General features: G+C 32.1%; 1 protein-coding gene across 6 annotated transcripts in view; it reads left to right on the forward strand.

Annotated features, from left to right (window-relative positions):
* The window catches only part of LOC130895760 (metabotropic glutamate receptor), a 406,290-nt gene that overhangs the window by 14,842 nt on the left and 366,306 nt on the right, over window positions 1–25,142 (forward strand). The window contains exon 1 of one of the 6 annotated variants that reach the window (XM_057803325.1): window positions 21,441–21,514. The exons of 4 other annotated variants lie outside the window; for them this stretch is intronic. The gene's annotated coding sequence lies outside the window, so the exon portion shown is untranslated. Of the gene's footprint in view, window positions 1–21,440; window positions 21,515–25,142 lie in introns of those variants that run through there. One more of the 6 variants, XM_057803319.1, reaches the window with a different exon arrangement.

The raw sequence follows: 25,142 nt of genomic DNA on the forward strand, positions 1-25,142 counted from the left end.
ACCCGACTTTTCTCTCACCACATCAAAGGAATCCATGACTTATTAAATTTTATATCTCTAACAATTATTTTCCTTTTATAACTTCTACAGTGAAAAGGAGATTGAGAGTAGATGGCGTTTTTGGAAGGGTGGCAGTGAACATGTCTCGTTTAAGACGTCAAAATAAAATTCAAATGTTGCAGTGGGCTAAAGAACATAATAATTGGACGCATGAAGAGTGAAAGAGAGTTTTATGGAGTGATGAGTCAAACTTTGAGGCTTGCGAGTCTAAGAGAAGTGTGTTTTTGCGCAAGTTAATGGTAGAATGGATGTTAGATCCATGTGTAATCCCGACTGTGAAACACGGCGGAGGCTTGGTAGTGGTTTGGGGATGTTTTGGAGGAACGGCGACTAGAGACCTGGTAAAAATTGAAAGGATTCTGAAGGAAGTAGACTAAAAAAATATTAAGGTAAAATGTAGTATGTTCTGGCCAGCACTTGATGGACAGAAAATTTATCTTTCAGTATGATAACGATCTCAAGCATTCCTCGAAGCTGTGCAAAGAGTATTTGGAAGAATTGGAAAAGAAGAATGTACTGAAAGTAATGATTTGGCCGTCATAGTCGCTCGACCTCCAACTGATCGAGTTGTGGTGGGACAAATTTGATAGGGAGTCAGAAAACTGTGTCCCACTTCCACTTTACATTTTTGCAATATCCCGAAAAATGATTGGAACCAAATAGACGATGATTATTCATCGAAATTATGTCAGAAAATGCCAAAATGAGCACAGAAATAATAACAGCAAAAGGGGGCTGCATCTATGAATAAAAAATTCGAATAATTAGAGACTTCAGTTTTATTATTACTAAATTCTTATTTATATGTTCTAAAATATATATTTCAAAATCGATCGTATTGTTTTTATCAATTTATTTATAAAGCACCCCCTCTACATTTTCGAAGAGAATACCTAGCCATTTAATATGCGGTAGAAGCCAGCAAAATATAATTTACTCCCAACACACAGCACTATCGCTACAAAATTACATCTTCAACTAACACCAATACAGATGCACATTTTTATGTAAAAGCCAGTCAAATTCTAACACAACTCCGTATCGTATGCTCAAATATCCTTCCCAACACAATTAAAACTTCTCCTCCATGGTCGATCAATATCCCTCCCACCGACACTACACTGCAAATTTAACAAACTGGACATTCGCAATATGCTGATTAGAAAAGAATTTACCTCTTGACTTGATAAGTTTCCACAATTATACAGATGCATAAAAAACAGCACACTACAATTTAAACTACCTGAAAAAAGCAGCGTCTGTACTGGAGAACTACACGCTATTCTGCAAGCAATCATTCACATCACAACAAAAAATCCTTAAAGATCCCTCATAATACAGACTCTCATACTTATTTTATATAATTAGCAGTTATAAGAAATTAATAATTATGTGGGAATAATTTGGGTTACTCCTCATACTGGCCCAGGAGAAAACGAAGAAGCTGACTACAATGCTGGACAGGTACTGATTAGTTAAACCGCGGGTGGAGTGGAAATGTTAGTTTATAACGTATAATTGAATCAAAAGTACAAAAACTGTGCAAAACGAGGGGGATACATCGAAATCGAGGCTAAGCGAGGTAAAATCGGAGCTGAATCCCTGATCGCAGTTAATGAGCGAAAGTTAAATCAACTAGGTTACGAATAGGCCACATTAAACTTACCCACATTCATTTAATTACCAACAGTCAACCTTCAAAATGTGGACTATGCAAAACACAACACCTAATATCAACAATTAAGACAATAACCTTAATAACACTATAGAACAAACATATTAACCACAAATATAACGCACTCATAATTCCTGTCGTTAATTACCCCAGTGGTAGATGCGACCTGCTTGCAAAATAAAACAAAATCATGAAACACAAATCATCAATTGAAAGGTTCTTTTGTTGTCACAAATTATGAAATTACTGAACAAATACTGACAATTATTACGTTTAGTTTATATAGATCGAACTATTTCAACATGACCTAAATAAATATAGAGGGCACTTAAACTTTAATGGATTCTAACAAGAACTCTAGTAAAAATGATAATACGATCTCAAATATCACACAGAGATATTCTTCTTTTCAATGATTATAAAAAAAATGGAATTCAAGACATTGTCGAAATAATATTTATTGATATTGTTCAATAATAAATAAATAAACAATTTAATTTTTAATATCTATTTCATGTCAACGTATTGACAAAACGATAAATTTGGACTATATAATACTATTTCAGCGTTTTCTTTTTGGGAACGTGACATTTCAAAATTTTTTTCAAAATATTTTTCAATTTTATATCAAAACAAATACTATATCAAAAACACATAGCACTTCAAAGAAAAAGTAAAAGTATAAAAATTCCTAACTAATATGTATTTATTTTATTAGATGTGGTTTCTTTATATACAAATATTTCTATTACCATTGTGAAAAATATATTAATAAAAATGGGACAAAATTAAAGAATTTACAGAAATACATCAAAACGAATTTATAGAAGCTATAGAACTCACACTTACAACAAAATTTTCCAAATATGAAAATGAAATATACTAATTGATGGTTTTGCTATGGGAGCTTCAATTTTAAGTGTTATATAGCACAATTGGTAATGGAAGATCTCGAGGAAACGGTTCTAAGCAAACTTGATAGAAATATTCCATTGTTTTTCCGATATGTAGATGATTGTATTTCTGCTGTACCAAAGAATCAAATTGAAAAAATTGATAAAAAATTCAATTTTTATCATAAAAAAACTTCACAAAAAATTCACAATCGAAATCGAAGAAAATAATAAAATCAATTTTCATTATGTCACATTATATAAAATTAACAATATGGCCATCAAGATATTTGAACTTGAATTCATGTCATCCTAGGTCACATAAAAGATTAGTGATAATAAGTTTGGCTGCTAGATCTATCCAACTATCAGATCATGAATTTACATCCTTAGCTATTTAAAAAGCATAAACTGTATCGAAGGAAAATAATTATCTGGAAAAAATAATAAACAACATATTCAAGAAAAGGATAAACAGACACTACAATCAATTTAAAAACAGAACAGACATAGTCATAAAGTCATAAAGGACATAATACTTTATCCGAATATTTCACTAAATTGAAATCTAAAACTCAAAAAACAAAAGAAGTAATATTATATATGAAGTGCCTTGTACTAATTGTGACGCTGTCTACATAGGGCAGACCTCTGAATAAAAAAAAAATAAAATTGCGTTGACGAACCATGAAATATCAAAAAATCATTGATTCAATTATGAACATTCAAGAATCTTTTAAAAATTATTGAAAAAACTAAATTTGAAACAGAAAAGACCTAAAATCAAGTCTTCGCCGGCTATATTATCTAATCTATAAAAATTCAACGTCATACAAAATCAAAAATTAATGAAAATTCCTATAGTAACCAGAATCAATATTTCAATTAATCAATATTTCTATCACCGTCAATTTGAATAATGAATTTGAAATTCAATGAGTTTAAAAATTTTTACAAGCTTTAATAATATAAAAAATCACCAGAAATCTTAATTAATTATTTCCCAGAAGACGAATACATAAGTATAAGCTCGGAAAATATATTAAAGTTAGTCTACTTTGGTATTTTCTTGCCACGTTCCCAATAAGAAACCGTTCATAATCTAATTGGGAAATACTTCCTCATAATTCATATATATATACAATTAAAATTAACTAGATCATATATGTAACGAACAAGGTTAACTTACACATCAATATATTATACAGGGGTTACCAAAGTCAAGAATTTACATTTCATTAATATCAAATCTTTTTTAAGATTTGATTTTTTAAAATGAAAATAGATTCAATACACAAAATACAATATCCCTTGTGATACTTTCTTTTAACATATATATTATAGTGTTTTTATTTTGATAATTCACTAGTGCCTACTTAATTTTAATTTATTAGTGCTTAATTAATGGTAATTAAAATTTTATCAGAGTGACATTACATTCCGATAAATATCAGCAACAAATGTTCATAATTCTATATGTATATGTATTAACCAACAGTTATGTAAGAGCATTTTATTAACCTACATCTAAACTTATATTGAAAATGTTTCTGTTCTTTATGTAGTAGGTTCTTAGAATCGCAATAATAATTCAATTGAAAACGCTTTGTCTTGAGAATTGTCTCATCAAATTAAAATATTGTATTAAGAAAGTTTGGCATAACGTTGTGTTAATTTTGTGAAAATGGGCAATAATGGACGGCTAGGTAACTTGATAAATTGCCTCCTTTCCTTCATCTCTTCGGTGATCTAAAAATATAATTTCTTTATCTATGTATATATATTGACACATCTATTCTATATATTTATTAAAAATCATATTTTTTTGATTAATTGTTCCTTACTCGATCAATAATCGACCTAACCACATCAAAACAAAACCAACTAAAAAATATCCCAAATTTCCACAATACGCTTTTGATTATGATGTAAACAACGGAACAATGAAAGTCAAGCTCAGTCCAAGAGTGATAGTAGCTTAAATTTTATGAAAATTTTCAAATTACCCCTGAACTACGTGATTTAGTTTGAAGCGAATATTGGACTTGTGATAAATGGACCAAAAATGGAGTTCTGAAATTTGCAGAAGAGTTTGAAAGCAGAAAGTTTAACTTTGTTGAGTGAAATATGTAAATACGTTCAGACAGTTTATATTGTAATCAAGTAATACCTGATGAAATGAATAAAATTTCAATAATTGAATTGATTGGAACTTAATTACACAGCGGTTATCTATTGCTTTTTACTCACACTAAATGATATTAGCAATTGATTGAAAAATTTCCACTATGGAAATTGGTACGTTTGTAATATGTATTAAAATAATGATTGGGTTTTCAATCTCATTTCATTTAAGTAGAGGTATTTACTTTATATTTAGAAATATGTTTTAATATGACTAAATTGGTCTACCATTGGAATTAAAAGCTTTGAATATGTACTTCAGATACTTAATTGTACCCCCACAAATTCATTAGAGAAATTACTAATATGTGGAAATATTAGTTTTCAGAGCACGTCCCATATGTCTTAAGTTTCAAAATTCGAAACTGTGCAGCACAACACATTGATTTTCTAGTTATTAAATTTACAATGTAGTCGAATGTTGCATTTTATGAAACTTTAGTTCAACTGGGCCAAGGATTCAACTGACTGGAGAATGAAATCCAAATTTTACTGACCTATTGGGCATTTCAGTGTTAGTATAACTCTAGTACACTAGTATAACACTAACAATTGTTTCACTTTTCCTAATGATTTCCTCACTAACTAGAATTTCGGAAAGGAAATAACGCGCTACATTCGTACTATCAGTAATAATCAGTCTGTCTTTATTAATGATTAATCTTTAGTTATACATCTAAAGAAATAATTATACTTATTAAATATTATTAGCAAAAACAAAACCTTGTCTGTCCGTATTTACCCGTAGCGCTCGGGGTAAATTCGGCCTGACCCTGAGTTAATTACGGACAGCATAGGGTACTTACGGACTAGGTCCACATCATAGACAAAAATCACAAGTAAAGCCTTTAGAAGAATTTCCTGCAGTCCAGTTCTCATGAGCCCACTTGTTACACTTTGAACACATAATCCAGTCTTCGGCGGGTGGATCACTGTACTTTTCCTGACAATAAATGCAAAAGTAATCAACATTTCCTTCATTTTCAAAATTATTCAGATTTCTTACACCCTTTGATCCTTTTCCCGTAGAAAGTTGTGACTTTTTTTGCTTATTAGACGTTGTTTTATTTTCTTTTTCTTAGGCTTTTCTTTTCTTATCTAATTTCTTCTGTTCTTTTCTTCTAGATTCTTTTTTTCCGGTGTGCTTCGACGAATTTGTAGAGTTAGGACCTTTATTAAATCACTAAGCGGTACTGATGAAGATTGACTTGTTTGACTTGTCCTACTTTGGTTTAAATCAGATTCACTTATAGCATTATTCTCATTTATTTCGTCTTGATCAAGTACATTGGGAACGGATTCATCGATAATGTTTATGTTACTAGAGGGCTGAGACTCTTGTTGAGATTTTACTTCACTAGGAATGCTGTTAACAGCTGCATCACTAATTTGAGATTCGCTATGAAACTCTCTTTGGCTATTATGATCAGGATCCACATGGCTGGTATCACATAGAGTTTCTGGTGTAATTATATCACCGAAACTTTCGAAAGTGCCCTTGAATTTATCTTGATCAAGTGGGAAAATTCCAGCACTCTTGAAGCCATTTATAGCTTTATCAATAGACGAGCATCGGTTAAAAGCTTTTGTATAAAGACCAACAATATCAAATGCTGTAATTTTTGTTCCAGGATGGTTAACCATATAGGTTTCACATTCTCTTTTGTATGCTGTTTTTAGTGGTTCATGAAAGGTCAAGTATAATGGCTGCATTCTATGCGATGTATGTGGAGGCAATGTCAAAATGGATAAAATTTTTACGACAAAACTCGTAAGCTTTCAGACTAATATGGCTCTCGTCGTTGTCTAGAAGTAACAAAATGGGATTGTCAGCCGATGGCTTAGCGAATTCTTTGAAATGCTGGAGCCAATTAACAAATATCGATTCATTGATCCAATCAGAGCCTGAAACACAAGCTACCATTTTGCTATTACTGTCTTTCATAAGCTGAGCATTCATCCTTTTTCTTTTAAAGATAAAAAATGGTGGAATGTACGAGCCTCTAGCATTAAAGCAATTCATAACTGTAGTTAAAGAACCACGTTCTGCATTGGTACATTTTCCAACCTGTTTTAGTCCATTTGATGCAAAAATCCTGGAATTGCGTTGTACCGTACTAATCCCAGTTTCATCTATATTGTAAATTGAATCAGATTTAAATTTGTATTTAATCGTGAGAGCTTTCAGTTTTACAAAAAAATATCGGTTTCTTCTTCATTAAATGCGGTAATTCTATTTATGGAAGTAGCTTCAGGCCTTCGAAGTGATATATTTGGATGTCTAGCCAAAAAATTGTAATACCAATCCTTTCCTGCCATACCACTTTCTTTATTGAAATTATGTTTTATGTTGTTTGCGGTGGCAAAATCGAAAGCTATCTTTCTCAGAGTAGGTATTGTTATCCCATAGAAAGCCTTACATGACTGATTTTTTACCTATCTTTGGTATTGTAGAAACACTGCCTTTTTTCACTTGGTCAAACAAAGTAGTAAGTGGCTCTAGGAATACCATATTTTTCTTCCCCCTGATGAAAAGTTATCTTCTGGTCTATTATTTCTTGCACAGCTTTTCGTAATGATTTGATGGTGTATGATTGTTCTTTTTTTCTTATATATTTCCGAGGCATCTAAAAATGAGCTGTTATTGATTAATTTCATAATAGTTTATTGAATTAGGCGTAATTGCGGACGTCCGTATTTACCCCTGCAAGGCAAATATCACTTTTTACCATCACTTAGTATACAAACCTGTCCCTCGACTTAAAAAACACTAAAAATTAGATCAATATACACTGTTTTTTTAAATTTTACCTACCTTTCAAACTGTGCGGAGCCGGCTGTCGTAAGTTTTTGCTTGGCACTAAAATGGCGGAAAGAAACAGATGACAGCATCGGCTGGCGCGGGGGGAAGGAATGAGTAGATACTTTCTAGATCGTATTTATCCCGCGTCCGCAATTTCCCTACGGTAGTTTTTAGTAAAAGTTTTTCTAAACCTGTCTACAATTGTCCAGAATTGGTATACAACTGAAGAATAGTAAATAGAGAAAAGTGGAGAGTTACCCAATATTTTTAACAAAATGAAACATGTGTTCCATTTCCTGGTCATTTCTTCACTCACCACAATATCGGCGAGAATGAAATTGTAACTAGGGGTATGACCATTCTCATCCATAGTTTGATATTCTTGATACCATTGTGATGTTTCGGCTTCATCGCATCTTAGTGATCATTAATTGGATTCATGGAGATGATTTTTCATCATACTTATTCCGTTCGTTAGGCTTCAGTACATATGCAGTGACCAGTGTACAATTAATTCAGAATAGGGCGTACATTGTTTTTATCCAAAATTAAATATTTCTGTTCAATATGAAAACCATTTCAATTTTCAATTTTCAATTGAAAACTAAACACCCGATACTCATGAATTTATTAGCAAAAAAATGTCTAGGAATATATTTGTTTAGTCAGGATAGAGTATGATCGTTTTTTCAACTATATCTGTAGAGTGGTTTAGTATTATCGACAGTTTTCACTAAAAAGTGACGCGGTAATTCTGTTTTATGGCTTAAATTCGCACTGCATCGTTATACAATATATTGTTAAGCTACGTCAATTTGATTATCTTGCCTAAGGCGAGAGAGGAAAGTATAATAGGCTTACGAACGAAGGTTTTCTACTTTAGAGAAATAGGTTCTAGGATGCACAGAAGTGTGGGTACGTATATAGATACGGAACCAAGGATGCCGTATACGATCAGTTAGAGGTATAGATTCTGTTAGAAGAACGACTCTACTTTAAGATCGCAACTTCAAGCTCCAAGGCACTACTGCCCGTCTACTAGGTCAATTGCGGAATAGCTCACAGAGCATGGAAGAACAATGCTATGTTAAACTTAGTTCATACCATCCTCAGTTTGCCCTACCTCCCTATCCTAGGCACCGATATGATTGACTAGCTTAGTGCGGAAAACTATTAAATTGGGACGTTCAATAGAATGAAATTATTTTGGGTCAGATTCTTCAACACAACTACATGTAGTTGTGCAAAATAACAATGCTTTATGTTGAGATCCATCGAGCCGATTTCTTGCCTTGGCTCCCAGATTTCCTAATTCTTCATCTATAAAACACGAGACTAGGGGGACATTAATCCATCTTGTACAGACTCTAACGACACTTCTTCATGAGGTACAGAATGTTTAGTATGGGATTCCCAAATAGGATATCGACCATTTTATTAGGAGTATGTCCCGACGTATATTTGAGTGCATAAGGTATCGACTAAATATTAATTTATCCTCCTTTTTCTCTAGCGATCGGATTTTTCTCGAAATTTGATGAATCATTTACCTAACCCAAAGACAAATACAGACAAAAGCTTGATATATTGAATTTATGAATACTGGGTGCTCTGTTTTTCATGTCACTATAGTCTATTTCGGAAATGTATAGAGCAATAAAATGGGGAATTCCGTCCTGTTCGGCTCAATTTCGGTGTCGGTCATAGTTGTAGATCTTGAAATATTGTGTAGGGATTACTTAGGTAGTAGATTATACAGTTACCTTTTGCGTTTAACAGGTACCGTTGTTTAACCTTCTATTAGTGCCTCTGCCTAATTCCAACCCTATTTTAGATTCGGCTTAACCATGCGCCGTAAGGGCAATGGTGCCTTATCCAAAATTTTTAGACCTTTATAAGTATATTTGTTTACTTTAACGTATCAGTATTTGCTGTTAAGCCGTAAATATTGTTCACAGTATTATAAGATTAGCAATAAAATGGCGACATTTACACCAACGAGAAGATGTTCCAATAATTCTCCACTATCAGTAGATATTTACTGTACAAGAAACTGTCGACCGATGTTCCCGAATGACTGGAGTTGGAAAGTCCACCGTTTTTAAATTATTGCGGGGGAGAAAGATAGCAGGCCAAGTGGAAACTCCCAATAAAAGTAAAGGCAGACCAGAAAAAAGTCCTTGATGAAGTCACCAAAAGTGTAATTCGAAGAAAAGTTCCCACTTTGAGAAATATGGATTTTGCCTGGGATAAGCATAACCGTGAAGCACTTTTACTAGAAAGCGATGAAATTGTTTGATGGCGACGAGATTACTTAAGAAGTATAAAGCAGTACAGAACAGAGCAGAAGAAAATCTTTTATCTTGATGAGACATGGATTAATGAAGGTTATACAGTACCAAAAATATAGTAAGACAAAAATATAATCAGTGCTCGCCAAGCTTTCATGGAAGGCCTGTCAACGGGTATTAAGGTACCTTTAGGTAAAGGGAAAAGACTAATAATCGTCCATATTGGAAGCGGAGAGCGATTTTTAAAAGAAGGTTTGCTAAACTTTTAGTCGTACCATACGGAAGATTACCACGAGGACATGGATTCGGATGTTTTTGAAAACTATATTAATGAAATGATAAAATATCTTCAGACTGATTCAGTAGTAGTTATGGATAATGCAAGTTATCATTCTCGACGCATAGAGAACACTCCAACTTCATCTTGGAAAAAACAAGAAATTATTACTGGTTAACCATCAAAAGTATTGAAATCGAAGATAATTTAATAAGAAAAGAACTATTAGCTATAGCAAATCTGCACAAACATCGTTTTTTGAAATACGTCGTGGAAGATATAGCAGAAAAATATAGTGTAACTGTGCTGCGTATACCGCCATATCATTGCGAACTAAATCCTATAGAACTTATTGGGCGCAAGTGAAAGGATTAACCCATTAAGGAGGTGAACTGGCGAAAAGCAGTCCAGCATGTCGTTAAAGAAGACTACTTGATCGATCGGACCGTCGAATCATTAATTATAACGTCAAGAGGAGATGACAGTTCCTCAGATGACGAAGAATATTATGATTTCTTATAATTTAATTTATGAATAATGTATTTTTTGTATAATGTTCAATTAAAAATAAGTGTACCTAATACTATGTACATAATTCCTAATTTTTATTGTATATACAGATGTATATATGCATTAGATGTACTAAAGAGGCAAACCAGGGCTGAACTCTGCGTATCAGTAACGTCTAAAGTCCGCCAAATAACAACTGACAATACCCACGATTCGAATAGATGATATCAGTAGCTAGAAAATCTTTGAATCGAACTGAGAAAAGTGGAAAGAGAGAATTTCTCTTGCAATATCAAGACTTATTCTTACCAAAGGAAAGAAATACTTGTAGAACATAAGCTGTAAATCACAAAATCGATACTATTGATGCCAAGCCAATCAAACAATCAGCTCGCAGATTACTAGTTGCTAGTCTATAATTGTCTCCAGTAGTGATCGTTAAGAAAAAGGATCGAACTGCGAGATTCTGCGTGGACTATCGTTCACGTTACGAAGAAAGGCAGCTATCCTCTGCCTTGAATTGGCGATACACAATATGTTTTAGCTTGCAGCTAGCTGTTTTCTACGTTGTACCTGGATAATGGCAGTAGAAATGGCCAAAGAGAAGACTATTTTAACCACCAGATCTGGACTATGGCAATTTAATGTCATGCCATTCTTGATATGTAATGCACACACGACATTTGAGAGGGTTATCTTGGAAAGATAAGACGACATTGTAGTATTGGGGAAGACATTTAACAAATATCTGAAGAATATAAAAGTCATATCAATCGAAAAAGGGTCAGTTATTCCAAATCCGAGTCACCTATCTGGGTCATATAGTGAGCAATGAAGAAGTGGCGGTGTATCTAGAAATAATTGCCCCCATTAGCCGATGACCGTAACCAACCGACAAACACCAAGCAGGGAGTTTCCTTGGACTTTGTACATAGTAATGAAAGTAACTAAAGATAATTTGAAGATATAGCCAAGTTACTAATTCGACTCACAGAACGAGCAAGATGGGATCAAGAGTATCTAACAGCGTTCGAAACATTAGAGACCACGGCACCTATATTAGAATATGCAATTCCAGATGTAGACTCAATTTTTGACACTGATGTAAGTAGCGTAGAAAATGGAGGAGTGCTGTCATAGATCCAAGGAGGGCAAGAAAGAGTGCTGGGATGCTTCAGTAAAGTTCTCTCGAAACTAGAACGAAACTACTGTGTCACGAGAAGAGAACTTTTCGTGATAGTGAAGTCAGTGGAATACTTCTACCAATTTCTCTATGAAATAAAGTTTTTAATCCGAATTTATCATGTAGCACTCAAGTAGATGATGCAGTTAAATAATACCGAGAGCCTTATCATCAGTACATTATGAAGACATTCGATCTAGGTATCCTCTTCCCATATTTTTTAATTATTTGAAAGATATTTTATTTATTTTGTTAGATGTAGCTTCGCTCTATACAAATATTCCTATTAAAGTTGTAAAAGATAAATCAATGAAAAATGGGACAAAACTAGAGGTGTGGGGACAAAGATCTGTACATACTGTTTTTTTTTAAATTTATTTATTTGCATTTTACTCGACGACTAGATAGAATAGCGACTAGATTATAATTACAATAATTGCAATCAATTTATATATAACTGAATCAGTGCGTTTTCCTAATCTTTGTTTTTAATAGTTGCCGGAGTTTGCACAAAATTCTTTTTTTTTTTAATGTTTCTTCTCAGCCTTTAAAATACACATTTCAATTAAAATTTCGCCAAAAACGTTCAATTGTCGTCAATTGAGGCACATTAAGAAAATTCCTAGACGTCTCAATAAACGCTCTCAATTAACTCTGCAAAAGCTCCCAAAACGTACTTTGCATAATGAGCAGTTGCCATATTTGTCAAATATAAAAAATTTCCTCCAGGATGTTTTTTTTTGTGGACTGCATTAATCTCTTTTTCATATATTTTGGCGTTTATAGAAAGGACAAAAAAATGTATGTTGGAGAACGACCACGAGAAAATATCGTCAACCATACTAACACTTTCGAATTAAAATTTTGTGTCTTTTGGACTACACTTCTGGGTATCTTACACGATCGATTGAAATATTTCTAAAAACTAGGTTACGCTTATCTAACTGCGATATAACTTATCTGAGTTCCAAACGTTTTAAATAAAAAGTAGTTATATAACAAACTTGAATGCCTTTATTATATACTCTCGCGGCTTAAACAAATAAGTACCTTTTATAAATCCCTGAATTATTCCCAATTAGAGTATTATTGGGTTTAACGACTTCTGTAAGTTCTTAATTCAGTTTATAATGAATATTAGATTTGTGATGAATTATGACTAAGTTCGAAAGTGTATCAGTGCATTTTCTAACTATTTAAAATGGCTATTTTGGATTTTGTCTTTTGTGAATTAATTCTTTTCTTATGCAAGCGAATTTTCCTTCAGCCTTAGTAGTGAAACGTGAATTTTCCTTTCAATTTTTTATATGCCCCATAATAACATTTAGTCATGAAGCTACAATCCAAAAAGTATCATTTTGACTTTCGCTTTTTCACTCAACCTCTAGTAATTCACTATATGTCGTATTTATCTTACTATTTCGAAGCTTTGATCGACATCGAAATCTAATCATAATAAGTTGTTAACCATTAAGGAAATTTCAAAAATATCCAAAGATAAGTCACACTTTGCACAATAGTTTTCAACCTTGATTATATTATGTATATTCCCAAAGGCAGAGTAATAAAAATTCTTGCAAAATCAATACAGTATAAATAGTACAAGTAATATAAAAATTAACGTGAACATAATTTTTATTCTAATATGTGGCTGGTATATTACTTTACTTCCTATAAAGATGAGCCTAATGTATTTTCTATTGTCAAAAGATTATAATTAAACATCAAAAAAACTTATTACTGTATTCACTGATATTAACAGAGAATGAAATATATACTTCGAATCAACAAATCTGAATTTTATTACTATTTGAAATTGATTGATCAAGTGAAGTTTGAAGTGATTTTGTATTAAGCACGTAATGACAAGCCACTACAAACAAAAATAAATAAAAATTCATTCTTCTATATTCTTCTAATGTTAAATACGCTTATGTATGGAATTTGGCCAATCGATTGGTTCATTGTATCAATGATTTATGAATAAACTAACTATACATCGAGTCTCCAGCCGGAACGGACACAAGTTCTAGTCTTAACTCGAAAAGGAGGTTGACTGATACGTCGTCATTTTAAAGTAGAAAGTGTTTAAGAAACTTTTTGTAGCCGTACAGAACATAACGTGGAAAAAAGTATATGATTCGTGAAATTTTTGTTGAAATATTTTCCATGTATCATTCTCAACACCATTTTTGAAACTAGGTTTGCGAGTTTTGAATAGTTTACTTTCAGTCCCTGGAGACGATATTTAGGCATCGAAATGCGCGTAAGACAGTTTAATTATGAGTTTTGGTGTAGTGCTAGTGTAAGTAGTGTCTTTAGTGAGTGAGTACTAGCTAGACACACGAGACGGTTGAAATTAGAAAACTAATTCTAGAAATAGCGGAATGGGCCAGTGGTATGGAGGATATGCATATGGGCAAAGACGTATCAACGAATCTCTGTATTTCTACTCAATATTTATGTATCTACAGCATCTTTCTGTGAATATAAAACCATACATACATAATATATATACATCATGATAATGTATAATCATGTATAAAAATTCTAATTCTATAAAATATTGACAATGTGTTAATTAATCAAGTTTTTACCAAAATAATGACTTTGGGCTCTTTGCTATTTTGAAGTATTCTAGAAAAGACTTGAATATATTTTTCACTCTTTCATCAAATAGTGTTTCTTGCTGGGGTGTCGCTAAAGTAGGTATAATTGGATAGAAACATCTCCTAGCGAAGATAAAGTAAATTCTTTTTAGAAAACATTTTCCTCTTCTTATTCTTGGAACGATTATACATAGGCTTTTGAAATTTAGAAACTGTATGTTGAGCATTATTAATACTACCCTCGAACAGCTCGATTGGTAAAACTTTCATTACTCAAATGCGTTGAGCTGCAATAATATTTTGTTTAGTTTTAAGATCATTAACACTTTATCACTTGAAGCACGTACTATTTCGATTATTGAAGCACTTAAATGTTCACCTCACAGTTGAATAAATTATTGAATGTACAGAAATTTTAAAATTTTCAAATTTCCTAAAATAGTCCATCGTTTGTCAATAATGCACAAATTATTGAATGTGAAAAAAATTAGACAATTATTACAAAAACGTTCGATTATTTGACGATGACTAAATTTCAAATTTCAATTGCATTAATTTATAGGATTAGTATTATTGAATAGGTTTTTTCTTACCTTTAAGAGGAGTTGTCACTTTCTAGAGGGTTTCATTGAAAATTTTTCATTCCAGTGACCTTTTGACGACATTTTCCACAAATACGTCATCTATTATTACTAGTAGGGAACTCAAAAATTTTATTTTCTTAACAAACTTCAATATTAGTTAATATGGCAAGGGAAGGAAGAGTACTTTTAAATAACATTGTATGTTGTTGGCAGAAAAACTATTAATTGATAGATCAATATTTATTTCAGATAAAAGGGGTAAAAATTATTCTCCATTGAACAAACTGGCGTGTGAAAATTCGATAAATCTACTTTTTAATTGTAAGCATTACGAAATTTGAGCATTGATCGTAGCAATTTCCAAATATTATTATAGAAAACTGTTCAAGTACAAAAAACATTAACATTCATTATATCATTTATTTTATTATTATATTATATTTGTTGCAAGAGTATGTGGTCCTATACCCACACGTGATTATAACGCACCTCTCTTCGTATCGCACACGCAAAAGTTTCACTCTAATGAAATTGCTTCTATTTGAGTCAAATTATATCTTAGAAGTCTCTAAATTTGTCATTTAGTTTGTATTATGAGTTTAATAAACCTTTGTATTAATTTAGTTACATTTATTGGCATTTTGGGCTGTAATATAAAATAAAGAAAAAGAATATTCTGTTATAAGGATCATAAAAACGATCATTATGGTACAAATGAATATGAATATTAAGAAAATAATTTCAAAAAGTTGCGGAGAATGTTTGCTATTAATAGTGTGAATTGTAAGTTATAATTGGAACACAAGAAGCTCTAATGCCCATCAATATTTTTTTATTTGGTTATTGATATATATCATTATATAGAAAAAAGGAGGGTGCACCACGTAATTTACAATATCCCTATAATTAGCTCTTCAATATAATCAACAATAACAAATAAGGATTGGAAATAACATAATCTCTTAATATATTATCAATAATTTTTTGATAGTTTTATAGTTTGGGAAATATTCCGTAAGTTTTGGCAAGGAAAACGGATTTTTTAAAGAAATTATTAAAACATTTTCTATCGAAGTACTTAAAAATTCTGATATTATTACAAATTCAGTTCTAGCACCCTACTTTATAGTGATTGTTAACTGTCAGTGACATATTTTATAGTTTGCTGTAAACATCTTTTTAACTGGAATGAGAAAGAGCGGTTGAAAGAAAAACGTCATATTAGCATAATCAAAACGTTGATTATAATATATAATACTTGAACTATTCACTTTATATAGTTTAGAGGAAACACATGAGCTCTTTACGTAAAGTTTGTGATTTTAACCCATATCACTTTTGCTACATATGTGGTAAATTTGCAAAGAAAACAGGAAAAAAATAATATACCTAATTTTGTAAAACAAGCTTATCATGCATATTTCGGAATGCAAATAGGGCAATAAGACAAATTCTAGAACTGCACAAAGCTTACAAAATTTCGAGTTTCGAGTCAAGGAGTGCACAAAAAGCTTATGAAATGAGGCAAGCCAATAAACCATATGAATGATTGCTATTTTTGTTGTAGTGTGCTGTATTTTCAAAATGCTCAAGAACTCAAAGCTACATTTCAGGGTTTTTCTCAGAATGTGCTAACGTGTAGTTATATTTATGAAACGAATAATAAGAGCCTCTCATAATAAGGATAAAAGAAAAATATTGCCTCCAGTTAAAAGTGTCAAAAGGTGTCAATTATAAAGGATGAAACTAGAGCCTTTTGGCATTGTTCCATATTCTATTGATATAAGTGATATCGTTTACTGTAACTCTGAGGAATGTGAAAATATGAAATTAAATATCCCTGCTTTTTATATAAAAAAGACTAATCATCGAGAACAAAATGACAAAATGATATGAAAGAACATTTATTACAAGCTACTGGTAAATCGAGATAAATTATTCATTGAACTTGGACAGTTTGAGAAACTAGATGCAAATGGCTATTACATCAAATATATTATTTGCATATCGTTTTCTGTTCTCAATATAGACAAGTTTAAATTATACAAATTCGTAATATAAGAATACGAAAGAAAATAAAGCATGGTTTTACAGACTGATATCCCTAACAAGTTTATTGTGTAAAGTTTCGGAGAAAAAAAAAATAACTTTACACTGTTCGTTTGAAATGTGTGATTATAGATTTTGGGAAAGTATACAATTTAATTTTTGAAAATGAGAAAAAAAGAACATTAACAAAACATATTTTAAACTGTTATTCAGAAAATTGTTATTATGCCAAAAGTTTCGGAATACATCTTAATCTATTATATTATATGGTAAATATTATTATTATTGTTTGTAAGTAATAATTTGTGGGATGTATTTAAGAATTATTTCAATTGAAATCATTATAAATTTCTGAGAACTATATAATAGTAAATAAATGAATATTCCAAAGTTAAAGTATTGCATGTCAGTGTTTGAATTAGAAAAATTGAAAAAAAATGGTTAGCAATATAATATGAGATTATTTTATAGCCGATATTTATGTGCTGAATTTGGTGAAATCTCCTGTTTCTTTATATTACGATAAATTTTGAGATCTAGAATCAATTGAAGAAAATAATTAATATGTACGTTCTAGTTTATTCTTTTATAAACGGAAGACTTATGAAGAATCCTCCGTTCATAAACTAGAATACTATCTCTTATAATGACACTTGTCAAAATTCCAAGTCTAGGAATGGACACAAAATATTCGATATTGAAAATTTCCAATTCTGACATATTGAATCTGTTGGAATAAAAAGTAGACAATTTTGTTAATTTAGTTTTGGTTATACTGTGCTACATAAAATTGAAGATCCTTTTGAGTACTAGGCTTAAAAATTGTATAAATCAGCAGTTTCAGTCCGTATAATAATATACGAGGCATATTTTTTAAGTAAGTACCGTTTTGGAATTAAAAAAAGAAGTGCAAAGATATGGCAATAATTTTATTTTTACATGAAAGCCTGTACCTTAATCTACTATTCTACATAAATTCCGTGAATATTGAGGCAATTGTCATAACGTGGCACCAGTTTTTGAATACCCTCCTCATAAAATTCTGCCGCTTGACTTGTTAACCACTGTCTAACAACTGTTTTGACTTCGTTGCGCTGACCGCCCAGGTGTTTCTTCAAGTGCAGGAACAAATGGTAGTCGTTGGGGGCCAGATCAGGGCTGTAGGGAGGATGATCTAGAGTTTCCCATTGAAAAGATTTGATGAGATCTTTCGTACGATTAGCCACATGTGGACGAGCATGGTCATGTAGCAAAACGATACCCGTACTCAATTTGCCACGTCTTTTGTTCTGGATTGCACGACGCAGATTGTTCAATGTCTCACAATAAGACGCTACATTGATTGTCTCATTACGAGGCCGAAACTCCACTAGCAATACTCCTTTTCTGTCCTAAAAAACTGTCCACATGATTTTCCGGGCAGAAATTGTTTGCTTAAACTTCACTATTTTGGGTAATGATGAATGTCGTCATTCCATGGATTGTTTTTTCGATTCTGGTGTGACGTAGGCCACCAATGTTTCGTCACCAGTAACAATTTGGTCTAAAAAATTTTCACCTCCATTGTGGTACCGCCCAAGGAAAGTCAACCCAACGTGAACACAATTTCCGGTATTCCAAGTTCTCGGTCACAATGCGATACAAAACACTACGAGATAATTGAGGAAACTAATCACACAATGATGAAATTGTAAAGCGTCTGTTTTCTCTCACCTTCTCGTCCACTTTCTGCACCAAATCTTCATTAACGACCGAAGAACGCCCACTCCGTTAGTCATCATGCACATTTGTGTGTCCATTTTTAAATGCATGCTCTCACCCATTCCCTTATCATTCCATCACTCATAATGTTTTGTCCGTAAACATTCAGAGATCTCACGATAAATATCGATCGGTTTACGCCTTTAGTACTAAGAAATCGTATAACAGCCCGTACTTCACAATCGACGGGACTCACGATTGTCGGAGGCATCTTAGACACTCAGTCAACAACGTACACAATGAAGAATCAGACTGTAATGGCGTCAGTGCGTAGACAAGAGATGTAGGTAACGCCGACCTTGGGGTTGCGGCGACGGAATCGCAAAACGGTACTTACTTAGAAAATATGCCTCGTAGATATATAAATGGAAGAAATTAGATCAGCTCTTCTTTCACACCTATATAAGTATAGTTTTAGTGAATCTTTAATATCAGAAAAAAAGGGAGAATGCAGAATATTTTCAAATATACCGTGCATATATCATATTTCAGATTGTTCCTTCTCAAAATTAACAGCTGATATTTTAATTCCACTTCTTATAGAAAGTTCAGGATGTAGGGTGGCTCTAGATATGATAGATCTCTATTTTCCATTAAATACGCTACAGGTTTAATGCTCTGAAGCTCCGTAGTCTCTCACATTTCGAAAGGATGTGGATAGAGGTTCCATCCTCTGAATCTGAACATTACGCCCCCTATTAAACTTAGTATCTTTAGGTCTCCATTGATACGGCAATACTCCAAAAAGACTACTCTCAATATTCGTAGATTGTTCTTACTGAGGTTGATACATTCAAGTTTTTTTTTTTTGTTATAGGTTCCTAGGAGGATCTTTGACTGAACCCCTATTTTTGTTACTGACTTTCACCTATCTACGTCTTTTTTCCTGTAGCGCATTCCATAAAGTACATCATAATAATTTAAGCTTGTTTATTTAATTCGTAATGCGTTTATTTGGAACGCATATCTTATTTGTTATAATGTTGTTTACAATAAGATCATTGTTGTTGTAAAAGATGCTGGTTGTGTAAATTAAGCAGTTTTTATCTATAAATATGAATGTGTATGTACCAGTATAAGTTGAGAGTAAAAGTTGTGAAAGTGTGAATCTGGTAGAGAACTGGAAATTTGTAATTTTTCACTTTTGAATAGATTTGTTTTTTTTTAAATTAGTTTTAAAAATAGTTTCAAAAACTGAAAACGTAATTCACAAGAGAGTTCAGGTATTACAAAAAGTTTGCCCACCCCTACTAAGTCTGTCTGCTATTTCATTTCCCATTATTTTAATCTAGCTCACTTAACTTATCAAGGCATTCCCAAATCAGCTTTTTGAATCTTATGACATTATAGCTCAGAGTTAAAATGGCTGTTTGAATAATTTCTTTTCTAGTTAAACTGGACACATTTTCCAATTGTATATATTTCTGCTTAAAATATATTGTATTGCCAAAGCCTTCGGAGTGCTTGTTTCTACGCCCGTAGAGGATTTAACTCACCATAAAATATTTTAAAATTTCTAATTATAAATCCTAAATTATTAAGTTTACCACTAAGGTCATTTGATTTTTAAACTGCTGACCATCCCTTCCTATGCAATCATAAAAGTTTTATACGAACCTTTTCGCACATTTCAAGACCATTACATAACATTGAAAGTTTATGAGTGACAAATCTTGTTACCGTCGTGGTCATTTTATGTTATATATCCTCTGAAACCGGATAATAAATAAAGGAAAACTATAATAATGAGAATAGGCGAATTGTCTTCTAACCCAATCAATTTCAAAAGGAACAGAAAATATTTGACTCAAATAAGGAATGAACTGAAAGAAAATACAGAAATGATGAATACTTATGATATTTATACATATACATTTTAAATTTAATTATAAACACCTTCACAATAAACTTCAACAAACTGCCGATAACTTTCAAGGGGATTAACTTTTTTGTATTCAAAAATCGAATAACTCAGCAAACCTCACAGTCGATAGGGTTACTAATTAACAAAGTGACAAAAAGAAGTTTAACTCTACAACCAATAACGACGGAAATCCGAAACGTAATGGCGGCATAGTATGTACTAGAAAAGAGCGGTCAACCTTTTCAATGAAAAAAGATAATAAACACAATATTGTAGAACTCTTATAAAATGGTTGAGAAGGTATATACTCACCGATAAAAGGATATAGAAAGCTTTGTATCTTTTATACTCGTACTTATTGGGATCGAATTTATCAACACCCATGTTCATAAATTAATTATAGGTAACATAATAATAATAAGCAAAATGAAAAATATTTCTGAAGATAAGAATACTGAACAATATTGTTATTGATATAATAAAATATAGTATGGACGCGCTCATGTTTTCATTTGCCTTATTTCATATATTATGTATCTAAAACTGACAATGAGTATATTTAGTCGCTATTCGTTTTAATAATATCGTCGAGTCGTCGAGTAAGACAATCGATATTTTCACGTAGTAGATACCAACTTTTTTTTTATCACAAATTTCGCATCAACCGAATACTGGTTATTAGCGATTTAGTACCTAAAGGTTAAGTATTTTATCTATGAATATTTGTGAAATTAAATTTATGATAGAGATCTATTTAAGCTAATTTATATGGTAAGTAATTTTGTATTTAGGTCCTAAAATTTCACGTATTGTTCCGAGTGGTAGATTTGATGATGATCTTTCTGAGTTGAGAAATGGACATTCTGCGATTATGTGTTTTTTAGTCCATTTGCAATTACAGGTACATTTTGGTTCAGGTTTCGCATCAAATAAGTAGCTATGCGTCAGTATGCGATTTTTCAGTAGTATTGACCATGGTTTTACTGAGTCTTTCAATTCGCGAAGTTTATGTGTAGACGTTGATCATTTGTTCTCCCATTCATTAAGTACTTTACGCTTTAGGATTTTTTTAATATCGGCAATAATAATAATAATAAAAAAGTTCCCGCAATCCGCAATATCGCTATTTACAGCTTCCTTAGCGGCCAGGTCTGCCTCTTCGTTTCCTTTTATTCCAGTGTGTGAGGGGATCCAACAGAATACTTTTTTTGTTGTTGTTGTCTTGTATATATTGCAGTTGTTGCTTGATTTTGATTGATAAAGGATTCGTGGTGTGAATTTTTTAAAGACTTTGGATTGAGCTAAGGGAGTCTGTGAATATGACATGATTAGGTTGGTTTGATGAAACGGCGATGTCTGTAGATAGATATCAACTGTTTGTTTAGTAGTTATTTTGACGTAAACAAAATTCTATTCTATAAAATCTGAGTCATAATTAATTATGGACTTTAATTGTATTAGAAACTATCATTTTTTACTTTTCAATTTCACCATAATATTTAATGATTCATCAAGATGCGCAATACGAGCCCCATCCTGTTTCAATTGGTAATATCTTAGAAAAGGAAATCCTGTTCATAAATTTGTTATTTGTTGTTTTATCAATTATTGTTCGAAAGCTCGGAACATATTAGAATTAGTACACTTTGATGTAAATTTTGCCACAATCCTACTACTATTTATGTAATTTCAATTAAACAATGGCAACTTATTGTTCTAGTTAACTATTATTACGAAAAAATGTACTCTGTGCATTATTCTTTAATGGAACTGTGGCTACTGGTGTCAAAGGAGTTTTAGTATAGCTACGATAATATTGAAGCATTGGATGCATTACTTATATAAAAGTTTATTTTCACTAGATGATGACGACTTTAGTAGTATAATATGCCGAAAATGCGCAACGGTACCAAATCCAAAAGTCCTCTTTTTGATCACGAAACAAAAGAGATTTTCCCACCAAATAGTTAAAAACTAAGAAGAAAAATTTGTTTTCACTATAACATGGCTGAATTTTTCAGGATCAATGTTAATTGAAACAATTATAATCCCCGTGAGAGGTGCTGGGACTAAACAATTTAATTTTGCTATGCTTCTTATTGGAATAAAAATTTTTAAATTACAAACACAGAAATGAATGTTTTCATACATGTAATTATGCTTCCTCTGAACCAGATTTATACAGCCATGGACAGCTCTCAATAAGGCGTTTTTTTCACAAAAATTTTCACTAAACGTCTTTTTGGCTCCTTGATTAGGACATGAACTTATTCGATATTCAATAATGTTCACCATTCGTGTAACAAGCACCTGATATGGTACTACTTATATTAGTTTCAGAGAGATTACTTGAGAGAAGCTTGAATTATGCCATGCCCTTATTTTCAATGTTAATTTTGAAATATTGTAAAATTTACATTCTTTTGTGATTCACTTACAGCATTGAAAAAATAAATTGACTGAAAATAACTGCTTAAACACTGATTCGTTCTTTTTGGATTTCTATAGAAAGCACAAGAGTGTTAGACATCAGCGAAAAAGATTGAGAGGGGAAAAACAAAAAAGAACAAGGAGTTCAATTTAGAATAATAAAGTAGACTTCGCTTCCCGTTTTTCCGGATATACTTTTAAAAGAACTTTCTACACCACGATTGTATTTACCATGAAACGGACAGAAAAAATCTTAGATTTAGAAAATTTTGTATCTAGGAATATACACTTAACAGTATCATATCCAATTTATGGGACATCAGTTATAGACTGAAATAGATACGATTAAATTGGTTTAGTGGAGTGACTAAGTTATTTATTTCTCTTAAATACCGTAATTAAATTATAATCTGTTCTTTACGATGGAACGTAAATACCAAAATGATTAAAGCGGTAACAATCTTGTGATTTCAGCTTCCGAAGCTTGTATATTACAATACTAATATCTTATTAAATCAAAGGGAATTGGAATGAATTGAATGAATAAAATATTTAACATTTAATAATTCCAATGCTTTCCAAATGCATCCAACAATATATTATTTTATGTGTTTTTTAACAATTTTACATTATATTTATTTATTTCTGTCATGATTTCGACTGGCAGTGTGATCGGCAATATACTCGAATATATATATATATATATATATATATATATATATATATATATATATATATATATATATATATATATATATATATGACTACAGGCTAAAAAGGGGGAATGTCCAATATATCAATCATTTTGCGGTATGAACGCCATCTTGTATATTTCATGCTCTATATTCTGGCAAGGTTTCAACGGCAAGAAAGCGAAGAGTCACGAAATATACCAACTTAAATTTCTGCTACACAGAGCAAAAAAGGGAAATGTCTCTACGCCACAGGTAAAAAACAGGGGATGTCTCAATAATGTTGGTCGGGGTAACGCATGTATGCATGTTCACTCATTCGTGTTCGTTCCTGTTGCGTAGAATGGAAACTTTTTACTAAATAAATAGCGGAAAGAAGTAGCGAAAGTGACGCGGAAATGAGCACAAATATTACAATATGTTCGGATGGGCAAGGGAAGAAAAGAAGAAAGTACGGGCGGCTGATAGATGTTGCAAAGAAGATAAGGGTACAATCACACGAAACCGGAGAAGACTGTAAGTGCAAACTCTTAAAATGTTTTGAAAACGGCTGCGCAAAGTATAATAAGACATTTCAACCTACTGAAAAGTACAAACGAACAGAAAATTTATTTGTGTGGTCTGATCAGTGTACGGCGGAGACCACGATCACGAAACAAAGGAAATTCCTGTCTGTTACAATGCTTTCCTTTCGTTACATGGCATTAAAAAGAAGAAGCTCGAAGTGTTGCAAAGCTCGCTGAAAATGGCTGGTATGGCTCCAGTAGACAGACGTGGGAAACATAGCAACAGGGCAAATAAATCAAATCATTCAAGGGACGACAAAGCCATTATAGTATTGAAAAATCTTGTACAAAAATGTACAAGATGTTTATAGAACAAGCAAAGGGACATGTTTCCCATGAAACTTATCGTCAGATATTTTCGAAACACTTTAACATTTCATATGGGTATCCCAGATCTGACACTTGCAGTAGCTGCGACGAATTTTTGGCAAAAACTGAATCTTTGCAAGCAAAAATGTTCTATATCAGGAAATGAACTAAATCAAATTAAGCTGAAATTAGAAGACTGGAAACCAGCAATAAGTGATGCAGTTTGTTCCATGTTACATCAATTTCTTTACAATTTTCTGGATCGTCGCGTAAAGAATTTGCGACTACTGTGGAGACCAAAACAAAAACTATACGCTCTTCCGCTACATTCATCACCTAGTTCATTTTCAAGGAAAACTGGATTTAGTAAAAGTTTCCTTTCCAATTCGGGGACACTCTTAC

This window comes from Diorhabda carinulata, chromosome 1 (genome assembly GCF_026250575.1).
Source record: "Diorhabda carinulata isolate Delta chromosome 1, icDioCari1.1, whole genome shotgun sequence".
NCBI lineage: Eukaryota > Metazoa > Arthropoda > Insecta > Coleoptera > Chrysomelidae > Diorhabda > Diorhabda carinulata.